The sequence below is a fragment of the Diuraphis noxia genome, unplaced genomic scaffold, assembly GCF_037042655.1.
Source record: "Diuraphis noxia isolate RWA-SAM2 unplaced genomic scaffold, SU_Dnox_SAM2 contig0001, whole genome shotgun sequence".
Classification (NCBI taxonomy): Eukaryota; Metazoa; Arthropoda; class Insecta; order Hemiptera; family Aphididae; genus Diuraphis; species Diuraphis noxia.
The window spans coordinates 72,549,297-72,567,285 of record NW_028301711.1 but is presented as its reverse complement, the minus strand read 5'-3'; the positions used below and the strand labels follow the sequence as shown (position 1 = coordinate 72,567,285).

At 27.8% G+C, this 17,989-nt stretch overlaps 1 non-coding gene and 1 pseudogene across 1 annotated transcript; both read left to right on the top strand.

Moving 5' to 3' along the window:
• The window catches only part of LOC149061615 (uncharacterized), a 587,539-nt pseudogene that overhangs the window by 296,404 nt on the left and 273,146 nt on the right, over nt 1–17,989 (top strand).
• On the top strand, nt 13,094–13,212 carry LOC149061628 (5S ribosomal RNA). The gene has a single exon (XR_016190034.1). It is a non-coding gene; the product is annotated as a 5S ribosomal RNA (ribosomal RNA).

Here is a 17,989-nt window from a genome sequence, read left to right as displayed (position 1 = left end):
AAAGAAAAATTTCTATGAATTTCTAGTTTGAAATGATTTGCGAATTTTCGTGATTTTTACATATGTTGTCAAAATTCAAACTTTGAATGCTTGTAAAAAAAAATTGTGACTACGCATTTCTTTTATTTTTCAATTTCTATTGTAAAAATATATTATGAGCCTTGTATTGAATTATCAAATCTTAGATATAAAAGGAAAATTTTTTATGAATTTCTAGCTTAAAATAATTTCTGAATTTTCGTGATTTTTACATAATATGTTGTCAAAATTCAAACTTTGAATGCTTATAAAAAAAAACTGTGACTATGTATTTATTTTATTTTTCAACTGCTATTGTAAAAATATATTAGGAGACTTGTATTAAATTTTCAAATCTTAGAGTTAAAAAGAAAAACTTTTATGAATTTCTATCTAAGATAATTTGAACATTGCCGTTGCCGTAATTTTTACGTATTTAGTCAAAATTTGAACTTTAAATGCTTGTAAAAAAAAATCGTGCATACGAATTTTTAATATTTTTTAACTGCAATTGTTAAAATGTGTTAGAAGCCTTGTATTAAATTTTCAAGCTTTTCTACCGAACAAATACATTTTTATCGATATTTATAGAAAAAAAAACTAAAAAAGTTGAAAAATTAAAATGTCAGTAAACAGCTCAAAACAAATCTAAATATTTTGAAAATTTTATCAAATATATAAAATGCCTATATAAACATTCAGTCAAAATTTCAAGTATCTGCGGTAATTTGTTTTAGAGTTACACCAAAATAAGGAAATCGCTAAAAGTGAAAATCCAATGATGTAAAAATTTAAATTTCAAATGCTCATAAAAATTTAATTTGAATTTCCGGTGGAATTTTTATTTGTGATAAAGATTGAAAAACTTGTAAGGAATCTTGTATTAAATTTTTAAATCTTAGATTTAAAAAGAACATTTTTTATGAATTTCTACCTTAAAATAATTTGTGAATTTTCGTGATTTTTACGTATTTTGTCAAAATTCAAACTTTGAATGCTTATAAAAAAAAATTGTGACTACGAATTTCTTTTATTTTTCAACTGCTATTGTAGCAATATGTTAAAAGCCTTGTATTAAATTTTCAAGCTTTTCTGCCTAACAAATACATTTTTATCGATATTAATTTTAAAAAAACTAATAATGATTGACAATTTCAAATGCCTATGAATAGTTTAACTTAAGTCAAAATTTTTTGAAAATTGCATAGTGTATAGAATATACTTATATAAACATTCGGTGAAAATTTCATGTATCTATGGTCATTTGTTTTGTTTTAAAGTTACATCAAAAACCAAAATCGATTTTGTCGAAAAATAAATGTACGTAAAATTTCCCGTTTTTCCCTTAATTTTTAGTTTGTTTTTCTCGATTATTTAGAAAAGTGTTAAGAATTTTTTACTTTTGACCCCCCAAAGTACCAACTAGATTCACTTTCTGATCGAACGAGGTACTGAAGTCAAAAATCGAAGCATTTTTACCGCCCCAAAACGTGATGACAGACACAAAAAAAAAAAAAAAAAACATACATCATGGTAAAATTAATACATTCATCGCTCCGCTCAGAATCTATAAGTAAAAGCTAAAGTATTGACTATGGCTTATTACAAGACATGATATACGACCGACCAAACTGCTATTCCTAGAAAAATTATCGTTAAAAATCAGAATATACTCATGGCGCTATCTGTTTGGTTTTTTGTGCGTCACCTTTTTTTTTATAAAAGTACTAATTCACCATCTGGAAGTTATTAACAACTTAATGTACGTACGTCATCTCTTCTACTTACAAATATCGAGAGCTCAAAATTCGCGTTTTTTTGCGGCTATTCCAATGAGATACCAACAAAGTACTAAGTGTCAGGCCTGACATATTAAATGTTAATTCTATATAATTTATAATGACTAACTAAATTTACTATAATAATATTGCTAAAAAGTACCTATAAACTGAATAAAAATAACAATTCATGACTTTTTTGTTTGTAATCTATAAACACGAATACGAGCAATGGTCATAATTTGAAAAAATCTATAAAAGAAATGCTTAACTAGTGTGACATCTATCCAAATCCAGCATAGAACACTTTTAAAATAAGTTGATAGAAGAGAGTCTGAATGCACAGCTGTGAAATACATATTTTTCATATCTTTAGATAAATACAAAGATATAAGTATATTATATTATTTATACTTTATATATGTGAATGAATACGAGTATACAACAACCAACATAGATCTACTGTGTATACTTACCACAGAAGCTAACATAAACAAAATAATGTGCTTTTTATATGCCACTCCGAGAGCGCAGGATTTGCTATAACAATTATGAAAAAGTGGGCATGCAGGTAACCACTCTACTATAGGACGTACCGAGACGTCATTGAATAGGTCACTCGTCTAATGGATATTGTGTTAAATTTGAATCCAATGATAAATCATTACACACAAAAAATGGTTCTTAGGGGAAACGTTTGTCAGCATATCATTATTCATTAGTAATACACTTATCACCAGGGTTCGGGACTTATAGCACTGTAATAAGCGCTAAAATATGCACTTAAAAACCCTAAAATATGCACAAAAAATTAAAAAATATGCATTTAATATATCTATTATTTTATTAATACCTAATTATCAATTACAATTATTAGTATCACATAAAAAATTTAAAAAATCAACTGATTGTTTCTTGAATTTCCGAGTTTTTTGAATTTTATTCGTAAACTATATAATGATGGGAAAAATTAAAAATTCAATTCAATAAATAAATAATTTTATATTTATGCCTTACCTTCATTGTTACATTGAATAATTAAATGTTTCCGAATTTTGAATTGCGATACAAACAATACGGGCCATCATATTTTCTAATCACGAAAAAATTATAAAGAGTTGTATATAGTATATAGGTTCATAGATTGCATTACTATTTATTTTTTTTAGATCGATTGAAATTTTGGATAATTTTCCAAAATATGCAAAATAAGCACAATAACGTAAAAATAAGCACTTTCCTGCAAAATGTATGAAATATGCAAAAATATGCCCATTCAAATTTTAGATTTGGTATCACGACATTGAGAAATGAATTTATTTCATACTCTGCTACATTTTACAATAAATAAAAAAAGTATGCAAATGCTATAAGTCCCGAACCCTGCTTATCACTTACCAAGACGTAGGTACCTACCTACATTTTAACAAAAAAAAAATTATATTTAATTAATTAATTTCTTTAACTATAATTATTAGAAATGTGGTGTATTCGCTCCGCAAAATAAATTCAAATCTTATGCTTTTCCCGCTAGTTTGTATGTTACCAATGTTCAGGTTGTGGTCATAGTGTGTACGTTACTGCGACACGGTCGGCAGCAATATCAGCTGACGTCCGATGCATGCGTACTATTTTTTTTGGTTCACAAGTTTCTTATTCAATCTGTTACAAAAAAAAAAAAAAAAAAAAAAAAAAAAAACAATAAGAAAGATCGATGGTATATAACTAAAATAAATATAATATATATATAAAGGCAGATTAGACAGACTGTAAATTCCTCCCAGTGGAGGTACTACGTCAAATAGTAAAAAAATTGTTAGACTATAGCAGGTCACGACACCACTGCATGTTTTAAGTCTTTTAATCGGGTTGCCTGAGATAGAAGCAGATGATAGATCGGAGATTAGGAGATTCTAATGGTGAGCTAGGCGGCTATTGAAACGCTTGTAGTAGATTTTTGATAGTTGAGAGATAAAAGGTATTTTGAGATCAGAGTGGAGGGTGTGGTACGTACTGAGTTGTTTTTTTATTTTTCATGCATGATTTTTCGTGAATTTTTCAAGTCATTGTTTACAGTGTCACTAAAAAATTTAATATTTCAAGTATTTTTTAATTTAAGTAGGCGACACTGAGCTTTTGTTTCGTAATTCATGCGTACGTCTGCCCGAGCAGCTCCTTAAAAGCATTGGACTGTTTGACTTGAGTTCCCTTTTTTGGCTTTTCGTTTGTTGCGCATGCGTTCGTTAGGCATTTTTGCAACATTCTCTTGCTATTTTCGTATCGTGGAGCATCCTCGGTGTTTTTGTTTTATCATTAACTGCAGCTTTATATGTAATGCCACATTTTTGTGAATTGGTTGTCCGGTAGTATCGTTCTAGGATTCTGCCGATTACATATTCTTATTTGTTTTTGTCAGTTTTAGGGCGGTCATAAATTGTACCTTCAGTCAATGTGAATATTCGTTTCTTGACACATACCATTTATGTAATTCCTGTAATCAAAAAGCTTACTAAAGTATGTAATACAACTACATGTTTATAAAAACTGATTATTTTATAATATTAAAATATTCTGGGGCCCTTCTTTTTGTTCTATAATTTGTACAAAAGGTCATCGTGTCAAGTGCTGTAAATGTTATTGCCTAATGTCCTGCTTGAAGGCAACATCTTAATTTTACAAAACTATTTAGAATTTGTTAAAATATGGTGGGTTCAGGGTTGAATTAATTGTTGCATTCATTATATATTGTTAATATAATTATATCTAATAGAATGTACCCGTGTAATAAAATAAACCGTTATTGTAAGTTTCATGCCTACCTTTTATAATATAATGTGATGAGAGTAACTTAGTGAACCATGTTAGTTGGTGGGTGGTAGCAAATATCAGTAAGATTGAACATACAAATAGTAAGCATTGAGAAGTATTATGAAATTGTGTATCTTTGTATTTTTTTTTTTTTAAGAAAAAAAACTATGGTTTGTTGATTTACCAAAAATAAATAAAATAGAATAACAAAATAAGGCAGGAATGTAAAGCTAGAAAATCAGAAAATAGGTAGGTACTAGGTACTTGAGATTCGTGAGTACGAAATATAATACGTCTAAAGCACAAAACGTATTAAAAGATGGACATGTACATATTCAAATTAAATCTAAAAATAAAAACGAAAGAGGTTAAGAGAACCACTGAATATTTTAGTCCGATGACCATGCATTTAAATGAAGTTTTCGCTGAATGAAAGATAGTATTTAAATACACATTTTTAGGTAAATTTCAATTTGTAACATTTTCGATACGCGCATATGCGATACAACTAATTTTTTTTAATGGTAACATTAATTTTTTACATATTATCCAGATAGAATATTTTTTTCTAAACAATGTATATATAAAAAGTTTTTTTCTCTAATTATAAAATTAGAATATAAAATTTAACGATGAAATTTAATATTTAAGAGTAATTTGTTTTTGACGAAATTTAAACTAAATTCGACTTATTGTTACTTATATTACTTATTAGTAACCAATATTGTTAAATACCTGTTTGCACACACAGATAAGATAATAAAAATATCTTTAACAACATTAGCCAGTAATTAATATAGTAAATTCTGTTGGTTATAAATTTATTTTATTAATAAATGTTGATAAATTATTTTCGCCGACTAATAATAATTGTAACTATTAATAATTTCAAACTAGCCCTGTGACAATTACTACTCATGTAATATCGTATTTTTTTTTTATTCTGGCAAGGTATCATATCTTTTTCTGAAAAAAAAATTTTATTGCTTTAATACACTGTTTTACATAAAAGAAATTTATTAAAATGAAGAACAGTGAAAAATCGAACTTATTTTAATTGTTGGCAAATGTAATCGTAGTTTCGTAGTTCTCGACAAGCATCTTGGGTGCACGCAGATCGGTATCAATAAAGGTTTCATCCACATCATAGTTATAATGTCCATATATACTTTTACTTGGAACTTATACATTCACAATTTCTATAAAATTTACAGTAAAAAAGCTTAGTTCTCAATTTCTCATCTTAAAAATCTATAAAGTAACTTTCTTTAAAAATCCCATCAATCGTAAAATTAATAAATTCGTAATTTAAGGAAAAAATAGCTCAAACGTATTATTTTGTGTTTTACCATTTATATACAATATGCAATATGATAAAGATACATTATATAAAATATGAAATATTTTATTAAAAAAACTCCCCAAAGCCTGATAAGAAATAATAGATTTTTCAATTTTTGTGACCCTGAACTATATTATAATAATTTGGCTCAGACTCTCCGATTACGATTTATTTCTATATTCAGAATATTTTACTGAGAGAATTATTGCCTTATAGCCAGATATTTTCTTTGAAACCAAAAACAACTGTACGAAATATGTCCGAATGTGTGACTATGGTGATGGCGTAGGTAGTCGATTTTGACGTGTTTGGTGATTTTAAGATAATTATAAAATATAAAAAAGCTTTATTACAAAGTACAATATTGTCTTAAATTTTTTTCCGTTAATTATTTCATTTTAAAATTGTACAAAAAAAGTGTAGGTACTTTGAAATTGTTTCTAAAATAATAACGTAGAAAACACTTTTGAACACGTCAGATGCGAAATCGCATATTATTATTATCATTGCAATTTAAGAAAATACGTTTTGTATAACATCGTAGAAAGTAAGTTTACAATATTATTGACAATGGTGCAAAGCATACTTCCATTATACATTGTGATATTTTGCACTCGCTAGAATTCATTTTATTTTTTTCATCAAATAAATAAATATGTATAGTTTTATTCAATGGAAAAACGGTTGTCTGAATATTTTTGTAATGTATGATATTATGTTGTTCCGCAAGCAAACAAGACAAGACATGTGACTAGACATCTTAGTTTGAGTCTGAGTAGTCTCGTTCGTATACGCCACCTTACGTAGCAACAAATTGCACATCTGATATCTTGTGATATTAACTGCGGGATATAATTTTGAAAAAACGTCCACCGGGTAAAATATGCCATGTATTTAAACGAAATATGAGTGACTCAGATATTAAATTTAATCCATGTTATTAACGTAAAAAAAATATTATTCAGATCATGTAAAGCAAGCATGTCATACACGCGGCTCTCAGCTCAATTTTTTGTGGCTCGCGTCTAGCAATATTAATGAACAAAATATAATAATAAAAATAATAAAATATTAATGCCGTGTCACGACTATCTTAGATTCTTAGAGAATGGTTTATTTGGTATACATTATTATACTGTCTCATCTTCTGATGATAAACTACTGTAATCGAAATATCGAATAAGAATTTTTTTTAAATATGTTTTTTGTGAAATTTTTATGTGCGGTCCGCATATCCAAGCTTTTCAACATGTTTGGCCCACTTGATACTTTGAGTTTGACATGCCTGATGTAAAGCATATATATTATATATATTTACAAAACTGTTTCTATTTTTTGTGAAAAGTTGAGCGTGTACATTTTAAAGTATCACTCTTGTAAATATTATATACCATCACTGAGAAGCGTTTTACGCAAAAGAAGGTAAAAAATGTGGAAAAAAAACCCATTACCGTTATGAAATTTGGAAACCAAAACAATAATGCAACATAAGTAGTGATCGCTTGCGTATGGGTAATTACGTCCAGTAAGGGGTCGTAGGACATTAAATTTCGACGAGGGGGGACGAGGTAAAGCGTAAATATTCGGCGAGGGCAGGTGACACTAAACACAGTCGGTGCCTAACGTGCGTTACAAGTTAGACATAGGTATGAATGCGTTACAAGTATAACATATATAGTATGTTTGTGCATAGAAGACTACGTAAAACGTAATTATAATACGAACGGAATGAACGTAATAATTACAAGACAACAATGGTTCGTAAATGTGTTGCATAAATGGCGATGAATTAATAATTATACTTTACGTGAAATACACGTGATTCCGTGGGAGGCTAAATTATTACAATAGTATTCGGTATATCAAAATAGTTTTGTAACAATAATAATTGTCACCTGCTATAACCGTGAAGTGAACGATGAGCGAATTTTTGTATAACATTTTGACAAAATATAAATATTCGTGATAGCACCACCTACTAAAGTAGATAATTTACATATTACACGGTGATTCATTTTAGTTTTTATCATTACTTCATGATTAAATCATGTAGTTTTTTTTTCATTTGAACCAACACTACATAATACATTATTTAAAAGAGGAAATATTTCGTACTGGTTTTTCAGCACTTTTTGAAAAGCAATTTTGTACATTATTAAGTTAATATTCCGGTGAAACAATATAATTGTTGAACAGTCTGGTAAAAAATAATCGAATATCAAACTTTGAGATGATTAAAATTCATTTATATTTTAGATAAGCGGATTGGTCCCTGTAAAATATATCGGAACACTACTCGAGCAGTAACGAATCCATTCATCAAACTACGATTTGCGTAATCTAATAAATTCGTGTTCCTATTAAATTCGCTCATTATTCGCATCACCACTATAATACCACAAACCGACTGTCACTATGGTAGTCCTGTAAAACCTTCGTGTATGACAACTGCTGCTGGAAATGGATTTGATTTCAAATGTCGATTAAGCAACATTGGTTTTAATTAGAAAGTCCTTCGGTTACAGTGTAACTTTATAGTTGTATTGCGTATATCTAATCAGAGGCGCAGTTTCACCCTAACAAAATATAATATTAAATATCTACATATTCTACAAATTCTATAAATAGGTACTAAACTACCATGGGATGATCCATTTAATATGATACCCTTATTATTTCCGAAAATAGCAATGGTTTTAAATATTTCTTCTACTTAATTTCTGCTGGTAGAAAAACAACATTTTTAGAAAAAGATTATATTTTTACTATTTTTAAATTTATGTTCTTTTGTACGATAAATTGCATTTATAATTTCATATTCTGGAGTAAAAAATTATTCGGAATTTTTCAATCTATAAAAATATCTTGGACAATATTTGGAGCTTATTGGTAGTTTTTAGTAGGTAGGTATTTAAAATTCATATCAGCAGAGTAACAGCGAACCAACATTTCTTGAAATAGGTTGGTACCCCACAACACTCGATCAAAATTTAAATACTCGTACTCTTAAGCTATTTGCCCAAATTCAATTATTCCAAAAAATATTCTGATTTGGAATAAGGAATAAAAATATATAAGTACTTACATTTAAAAAAATAAATAAATTGAAATAATAAGTGGTTAAATTATAATCTTATGGTCTATAAAAATGTATATTTCTTTCCTTCTTTGTTCTATTTATGCATAAAAATTACTTGACAATTTCACTTTAAGTTGTCGCGGGTTTAGATCAAATAGGATGTGAATAATTTATATTTTGTAAAATTAACATTTGAAGAAAGTTATAAATTTGTAACTTTTTGTTATTGCTGTGTGTGGTAATAATAGAGTAATAACATTAATAAAAAATATACAACAATTTTACTAGAATGCTTACGAATTACCTAATGGATTTTTTTGCGTTTCATTTAAGTTTATAGGATTACACATATTATCCTTCATTGCAAAATTTCCATCATATCATAATTCAAATTTGTCAATACAAGTTGAACAATCCCCATAAATATTTCTATCAGAATATTTCAATGAATTATTTTATAATCTTGTATGATTAAATAAAATTAACTTCATCAAAAATTCTTTTTAATCCCAGTCTATACATTTATTTTAATAAGTTCAATCTTTTGTAGACTATCTCTAGGTCATCGCATTTCGCACTGCTATTCATTCTGCAGTCCAGACTCATACAGAGATTTTTGATCGCATCAACTGAGTCAAGCAATTGTTAAAAAATGCATGGTTTACTTAAAATGAAAAAAATAATAATCAATGACGGAACCTAGGGGGGTGGGAGTGGATCCTCCTCCCCGAAATGTTTTTAAAAGTCAAATTTTAAAGAGAAGATCTTTTTTGCTTAATTTATTTTTTATATGTATAACCCTCCTCCCCCCACCACCAAAAAAAAATTAATAGATACTAGTTGTGTCACTGCTCATAATTAGTAATTTATTTAGTATTAACTTTTCAATTGCGACACTTTGTATAAAATAATATTAAAACCAGTTAAATATAGATTCTGTATCATTTTAAGGGAAATTCATCGATTCCTGACGGATCTATTAAACTATAAGACTATAGGAGAAAAGGTGCATAAAAATTCTTCCAGTAGTTTTCAACAAACCTATTGATCCACCAATGTTAAATTGTATTTTTAACGCAACTAAGCAAATATGGTTAAGAATATAAACTTCCTAATTAAAAATTCAAATCGTGTTTATATTTTCGGATAGACCCACTCCATTATAATATTCAGATGTACTAGTTTGGTACGTGTATAAAAGTTAAATGATTATTACGTTTTAATTTCAATATTTATATGATCGGTTCCTGACTATTTAATTTTTAATTTTTTATGTTGTGTTATGCTATTTCTACTTTGTGAACCTAGACATGAAAAATTATTAAATATATATATATATATATATAAGGCTGTTTATATTCAAACATCACTGGCCTGCAATGTACAATTAAAGTGGTGACAACATTTTTACACTAAGTCAAAAAGTTTTAAAATGTAATACAAAATCACAAATACAATGTTTTTTTAAAAATTTAAAATACTAAAAATTCATATGTACACGTCTGTCCTTTTTTTTACTAATGTTTCAATTTTTTTTTAACAGAATTCAAAATCACGGAGTTTTTGAATTATTTTATATTAAAAATTCATAAAATATTCAATCATTATAGCTGATAAGACTTGATAGTTTAATTCAAAGTTTCTCATACTTAAGTAGTTCTTACTAAAAACAAAATCTTAAATATATATAAACCCAAATGTTATTATAGACATTTGAAGTTCTATTGTTAATAAATAAAATATTTTATTTATTTTGCTGTAATTAATAAATATTATCGGGTGTTTAGAACTTATTATTACTCATATTATTCTTATATTTTTCTTTATAGGTACAATGTTATTTTCAAAATACTTAGATTAATTATAACTTATAATTAAGATACCTTTTGCCTTTTATTGATAGTATAGGTAGTTCTATTCACATCGCTTTAGGCGGTATTTTATACATATATTTACTTTAAGTTAATATTTTAATAAAAATTAATAAATATACACTATTATAATAGTTATCAAACAACAATATGTTAAATGTTATGTTCTTATTGTTCACAACAAGAATTTATTCAACCTACAAAGCTACAATAATGTCAATATTACTGTATTACTAATAAAAGAAAAAAAGTACTCTATAAAAGCAATAAAAAATAAATAATAATAAAACACTTATTAATATTCATTTGTATAGCATAGGTATACCTACTTATAATAAAATACCGAACAATAGTGTACGATAGCACAAATGCGAAATATGTACGTGTATCCATTTACAACGTAGGCATTTAAGTATTAGACTTTTATCCTTATTCCTTAGTATTTCAAGTAGAATAACTCTGGAAGTTTTCGTTCGAATTTTGATTGCAATATGTCAAAATTTTCAGAAAAATTATCTGAATCACATTTTGCTTTAAAACATATAGGTTTTCATTTGAAAAACTAAAGTTGGTATCGCTACAGGATACTCCTTAAAAGTTGTGAAAAATCTAAGTACTCAAAAATATCGCCTTTAACTACACTTAAATATTCCAAAAATCAGAATTTGAATATATGCATAATTTAAGCATAATAATGGGGCGAATATGCTTAAAAAATCACCCTGTATAAGACTGGTTCTGCCGAACACAAAATATGTGCTATGTTGCGCATGGTTTAGAAAAATAAATTAAATATTGCAGTATTGCACTGATATCATTTTAATCAATATCATAAACATTTTTCAAGACAAATCTTAATAGCTATGTATATAATATATATATATATGTTTAGTTTACAGAAGTTCTGGTGCAGATTGAAGATGGATGTTATGTATGTTGATTTTCATAAATAAAAATAAAAATAGGTACTTTAAACATTAATTTATAAATTAATTCAATATGATAATACATATAAACGATTTTGTTGGTTATGTTCAATGACTTGCATATTATTCGAGTATTCGCGGATACACGGGTCGTGAAATAATAATATAATATTTTATACGTCGCCAACGGCCGCGAGTGTTTCGCGGTAACTTGACAAATGCATGCCTAGCATGCGACCCTGGTAGCGGTGGATCCAAAATGACGCAAAACCACGTAACTAAGGTTTAAGAAAACTCGGTTTAATACTGTATTAACACTGTCAACGATCTAAGTCACGTGATCTATACTGAGCTTTAAAAGAATTGTGGATTTATATTATGAGCATGGTCGCATAATATAGACCTTTAGCTCATCCTACCAATTAATACCAATTATTATTAATTAATATTACGTTGAAAAATGGCGCAGTGATGCAGCCCGTCAAGTATAAATATGCGGACAACTCCCTATATGGTGGACCTTTTTTAATTCCCTATTGCTGTCCACTATACAGAGGTTTCGCTGTATTTGAGTTCGCTACGCCACTAAATATACTCGTCGCATTGATTTAGTATACAATATTTAATACTATATTTTTTAATCAATGCCCGTTCGTAGTATACATAATATTCATTTATATATATATATATGTACATTTGTACCGTATCATAGTAATTCAGTAAACGAAAAGCGCCACCTGTCTTGACACAATGGAAATGTGAAGAGGGCCAGTCTATTAGTAAAAAAAGTCTATGATCATTTATATGATTTTGTCTTATGACAAAACTACATAAGCACCCAACAATGCACAACAAGCTGCAATCGTATCAAACATAAAAAATAAAAATATACGTCTTATTGTTTTTCTAGGTGTATTATTTTACTTGGAATAATTGTTATAATTTATTAATTGATTAAAGCAGTTTTAGGTAAAATATTTTTTTATTTCTTTTGATGTTATGAATTGCATTAGCTACCTAATTCTACTTAGTATATATTTTATAGGTAGGTACATAGCTTTTTTTAAACTAAAAGTTGTACAATCAATAAGTAAATGTAAATTATTATAATTTATAAGCCACGAGACTCTTTTCTGGATACTTTCATCACACCAATTTTGGTCTTATTATCCTCTTTATGACATCTACTTGATATAGATAAGTAGGTACGTATGTGGTAAGTGGTAAGTAAATGTTTATTATTATATGTGATAAAATATTTGAACTTCTTCGCCAACGACCATACCACGTTGAATACACCAGTTCTCGTCCGATCACTGAAGTTAAGCAACGTCGGGCGTAGTTAGTACTTGGATGGGTGACCGCTTGGGAACACTACGTGTCGTTGGCATTTTTTTTTTTATTTATGAACACATATTTTATTTTTATTTTGTGCTTTTTATATTATAATTTATTAGTTTAAGCAATATTATTGTCCAAACCGTCAAACTCCACTTAAATCAATTCCCAACGATATACAGAAAAAATTACCATATTGTATTAAGTTACCTTAACCATAAGGCATAAATTAAAGCAGACTAACTTCTTACTTAAGCAAGAATACTAAAAATTAAATTTTAATTGAGAACAAAATTGTGCTGTGATATTCAAATTAAATGATTTTTGGCTAAAATTCTGAATTTTTATTTCATTATACTGCCTATAAGTTGTTTCAGTGAAGTATGAATCTATGATTATAGTTAGTCCAATATAATTTTTTATCTGGAATAAAAAAGCATTCACTATGAACTTCAAATAGTGGATCCAATTCTATAGATCCTATTGTAGGTACTTTGTAAAAACCATAAAAACTACAAATTTATTCTTTAAAATTAAATTTACATTAAAAATAATAGTTCACTTAATGTCGAAAAATGTAAGTATTTTATTTACAAAAAGCTAAAACCGTTAGAGAAAATCAGTATTTTTCGTTTAATATCGAGTGTATTTACAAATTTAAGCTTAAATTACAGATGAGAACACACCGTAATTAAAACTTATGAGAAACATTTTTTTAGAACTTTTTGTGATTACCATTATAGTTCAACAATTAAAATTATAGCAGTGGTACAGTTGTATAAAACAGTGAATAATAAATGGTAATGAGGTAATTATATAATATTAAATGTGATAAATAACTAATAAGTCGAATAAGAATAGATACAATATTAGTGTAATGTGTAAACATTATTATGTAATACAAAAATTATTGGAATAAAAAATTTGAATTTTTATTAATTACAAATAAACATTTTTATATAGGTAATATATTATAGGTAATAATAGTTTTGATATTTTTGGATTGCTTTAAGAAAAATATTCTAAGAACGATCGTTGATGCCACAACTATTTTTATGAAATCGATCTTTTCATAAAAATGTATACATTTCATAAAATTGAAATGATTATGATATACATCATGAAATATGAAATATTTCAAGAAATTGAAATATTTTCATGAAATGGTCACTCCAATTCGACATAGCGTAATGTTAGTCAAAAATATAGGCAATGGCCTAGAATAAAATCATCATTACCACGATTGACATCAACTGTTACATTTCATTCGAAATACCAATAATTCAAAATTATCACATCGCTCATTTTTACAAGCACATTCAAATAACTGAGGAACTAGTAATGTAACTATAATATAGGTACATTTTACACATAAATTTAAATATATTTCCAGCTTTGAGTTTAACGTTTTATGAATTCTTATCATCAAAACTATTTAATTTAATTTTGTAAAAAATGTTTTGTTAAAAATGATTTCTAAAATATAACTTAACTAGTATAATATTGTTTACAATTTAAATATTTTAAGTCATTAATTTCATTTTATTTTGCATTTTTATCTAATATCATAAAATTATTGATTTAAAAATAGACATTAATATTGCTGTTAGAAATTTTCTTTTTGTTTCCTGATTTCGTAACACTTTTAGTATATTTTAATTGTTATAATACAATAATTGCTCTCTCTCGTCAACTCAACAGAACTGCGTCAACTGATTTAAATATTCCAACTTGATTAAAATTTAAATCTTTAATTATAACTTATAAGTAATAAGTAGAACGCAAATATGTAAGTAATTAATGTAAATTTAATATGTAACGCCGGCTAATAACCATGTAGTTGATGTCATAAACAACTAAATAAAAAAATAATAAAAAAATAATTGCTCTCATTTTTATTATTCACGAAACTAGTGTTGAGTTTTCCTTTACTAATGCTTTAAAAGTTTAAAATAACTTAATAATATAATAAGAGTACATTTTTAATATAAGTACCTATAGTATCTACGGTTACCGCGGAGAAAGATTGGCGTACCCACGAGTAGAGCCACTATTCTACACACATTACACTAGGTACCTAATACATTAAAATACTACGACAATATTAGAGTGTGGGAGTATACACAAATAAAACGCCGTGATATCGCACAAAATAACAATCCAATACCATCTACCTAAATAAGCAATAACTTGAGTTGGTACTGTTATTATTATTTGTTACGCATTATATGTATTCAAAGAAGAAATGTGTTTAAAGCAATAAATATTGCAGTTTCTAAATAAATCCTATCAACAGCGACTTTGATGGTACTTACTTATTATATGGTTAGCCTGAAGTTGTGTCAAATATACCAACCATTTAAAATCTTGTATTCAATAATATTCGTCATCTCATCAAATACCGTCAAAATATGTAAAAAATTATTTAATAAATAATAATATTTTCTTATTAAATTCGCTATAAACTTATAAATGAACAACACTGAATGGTCTGATGGTCTGAATGTGTTTTCCCGAAGAAAGAAATATTGGCAAGACTGTTATTTTGGAGTGTAATTGTTTTGGTTTTGTGCTGGTCTAGAAAAATATAATTATTAATAAATAATTCAGTAAAAGCGTAATAAATTATTAGTGTTGTCTTCTCTGCAATTAAAGTTCGTTTCCATTGAGTTGGATATCTTTTAAACATTTGAAGTCGAACACTGATAGATACGTTACTTATGCGTGAGATGGTACTTCAGCGTTCCCTACATTGTATTTTTCGATTCATCATAATAATCTAATTAGTATTATTACACACTTATTCCAGTGAATTAATATGACGATTTATTTTTGCATTGTTTAAAAGAGGGTGTGTCGAGCACCTCCTTGATCTCTCGCCAAACACCGACGACACAAATCGCTAAATTACATCATTGCATTGTGATTAAAATATAATGTAACTACACTACCACGGTTGAGTGTGTAGACACTAGATACTTAATATTTCGAGGGTAGTAATTTACTAATAACAAATAAACGTAGGTATGGGTACGCTTCAAGTTCAAGTGCATCAAGCACGCTTGCAGACTGCAGTGCACGTTCGGCGCGCATCGATGCAAGTTATAATAATAAAATTATGTACATAATAATATACGTACAAATGTACAAACACAACACACATTAATCGTTAGTATTGCTACGCACCCGCTCAGCTACAGCAGCGCCACAATATAAAATGCGATACCTCTAATAATATTATTGTGATATTAAATTCACGGAAAACATTATATTTTATACATACCTCATGAATCCTGCGGGCTACGCGAAACCAGCTATTTATCGTAACACACTGCAGCATATTATAATTATTATTAAATCCATTGTTGTTCAAACAGTTTTACATTGGGTTAAACAATAACCCCACGACGCATATTATGTATATATCATTTGAAACCCAAAACCTCAACGAGTGTACGCCTCTGTGTGTGCACGTGTATTGTATAATATGAATAATGATTATTCACAAACACGTCGATGTATAATATTATAATTACTACGGTGTAGCGACGAGGGCCATACCTGTTTTTTGAGACATGTGCTTTAATCGAAGTCTGTGTGTGGATATAGGTTAGTACTGTTAAGTAGTGTGTGTGCAAGACTGCAGTAGATATGCAGTGAGTTTGAAGTATAATAATAAACTAATAACCAAGGCTTTGATTTTAATGCCCTAAAAACTTTTTTTTTTTAATTGTCTTTTCACCTCAATCATGCTTCCAAAAAATTACCGACATGTTTTTTAAGGCACACAGTTTCAGAACAGATGGGAAAACAATGGTGTAACTTTCATAACATTTTTAACACTAATTCGTCTTAATCAAACTAATAATAATTCAATAATACAAAAAGTAACATACTCCTATTAATACTTCCTTCCAGGGGTGGCTCCAAAAGAGGAGTGCTAGAGTCCGCGACCCCCTACCAAGCTCGTATTTATATAAAAATATATATATTGTTCAAAAAAAAAAAAATTACTAACAAAAAAGCATATAATAACATCGACTATTACAACGACACGCACAAATATGTAGATAGAGCCATAAATGTATGACGGTATACATAAAAATATAAAATATATACGATATACCTTCTATCTATTTTTTATTATGAGAACCTATAAGGCTATAAATAAACTATATTAAAATAAATATACTATGATATCATTATTTTACTACCCGTGTTCAATATATGAATTGCGTATCATAGATTTATTTTCTGTACGAGAATACTAAGAATATTATCCTGATAAGAATTGTTATAATCTTATTCTATAGGTAATATTTTTGTTATAAAGTTTTGTGAAACCATAATTTGCCCCCTTCCCAACCAAGGCTCTGGAGCTGCCCCTGCTTCATTCACCGTTGCACTCAATCGTATAGGTAACAAGTAATGAAAAATAATTGTTATACTAGCTACAATGAATTAGACCTATTCAAAAAGATAAGTGACATTTATGTAATCATTGTACTTATATTGAACTATTTGAACTTGCTGACTAATATTAATATATTCCGATATTCGTATCATATGTTTTGAATCGTGATCTGAATAATGGATGAACTCTCATAGTTAATTTACTATTAAACTTAAGCGAAACAAGTTTGATAAAATGAACGGTTCAGTGGTTGATGAACTTAGTTCAATTGTATGTTTATGAAATGATTCATATATTTTAAATAAACTTTCCATTGTTAATTGAACTAATTGTTCATCTTATGACGAATACTGTTTTATAGTATAGACGTATAGTATATGGTGCACAAAACATATATCTTGTAGGTACTGTAAAT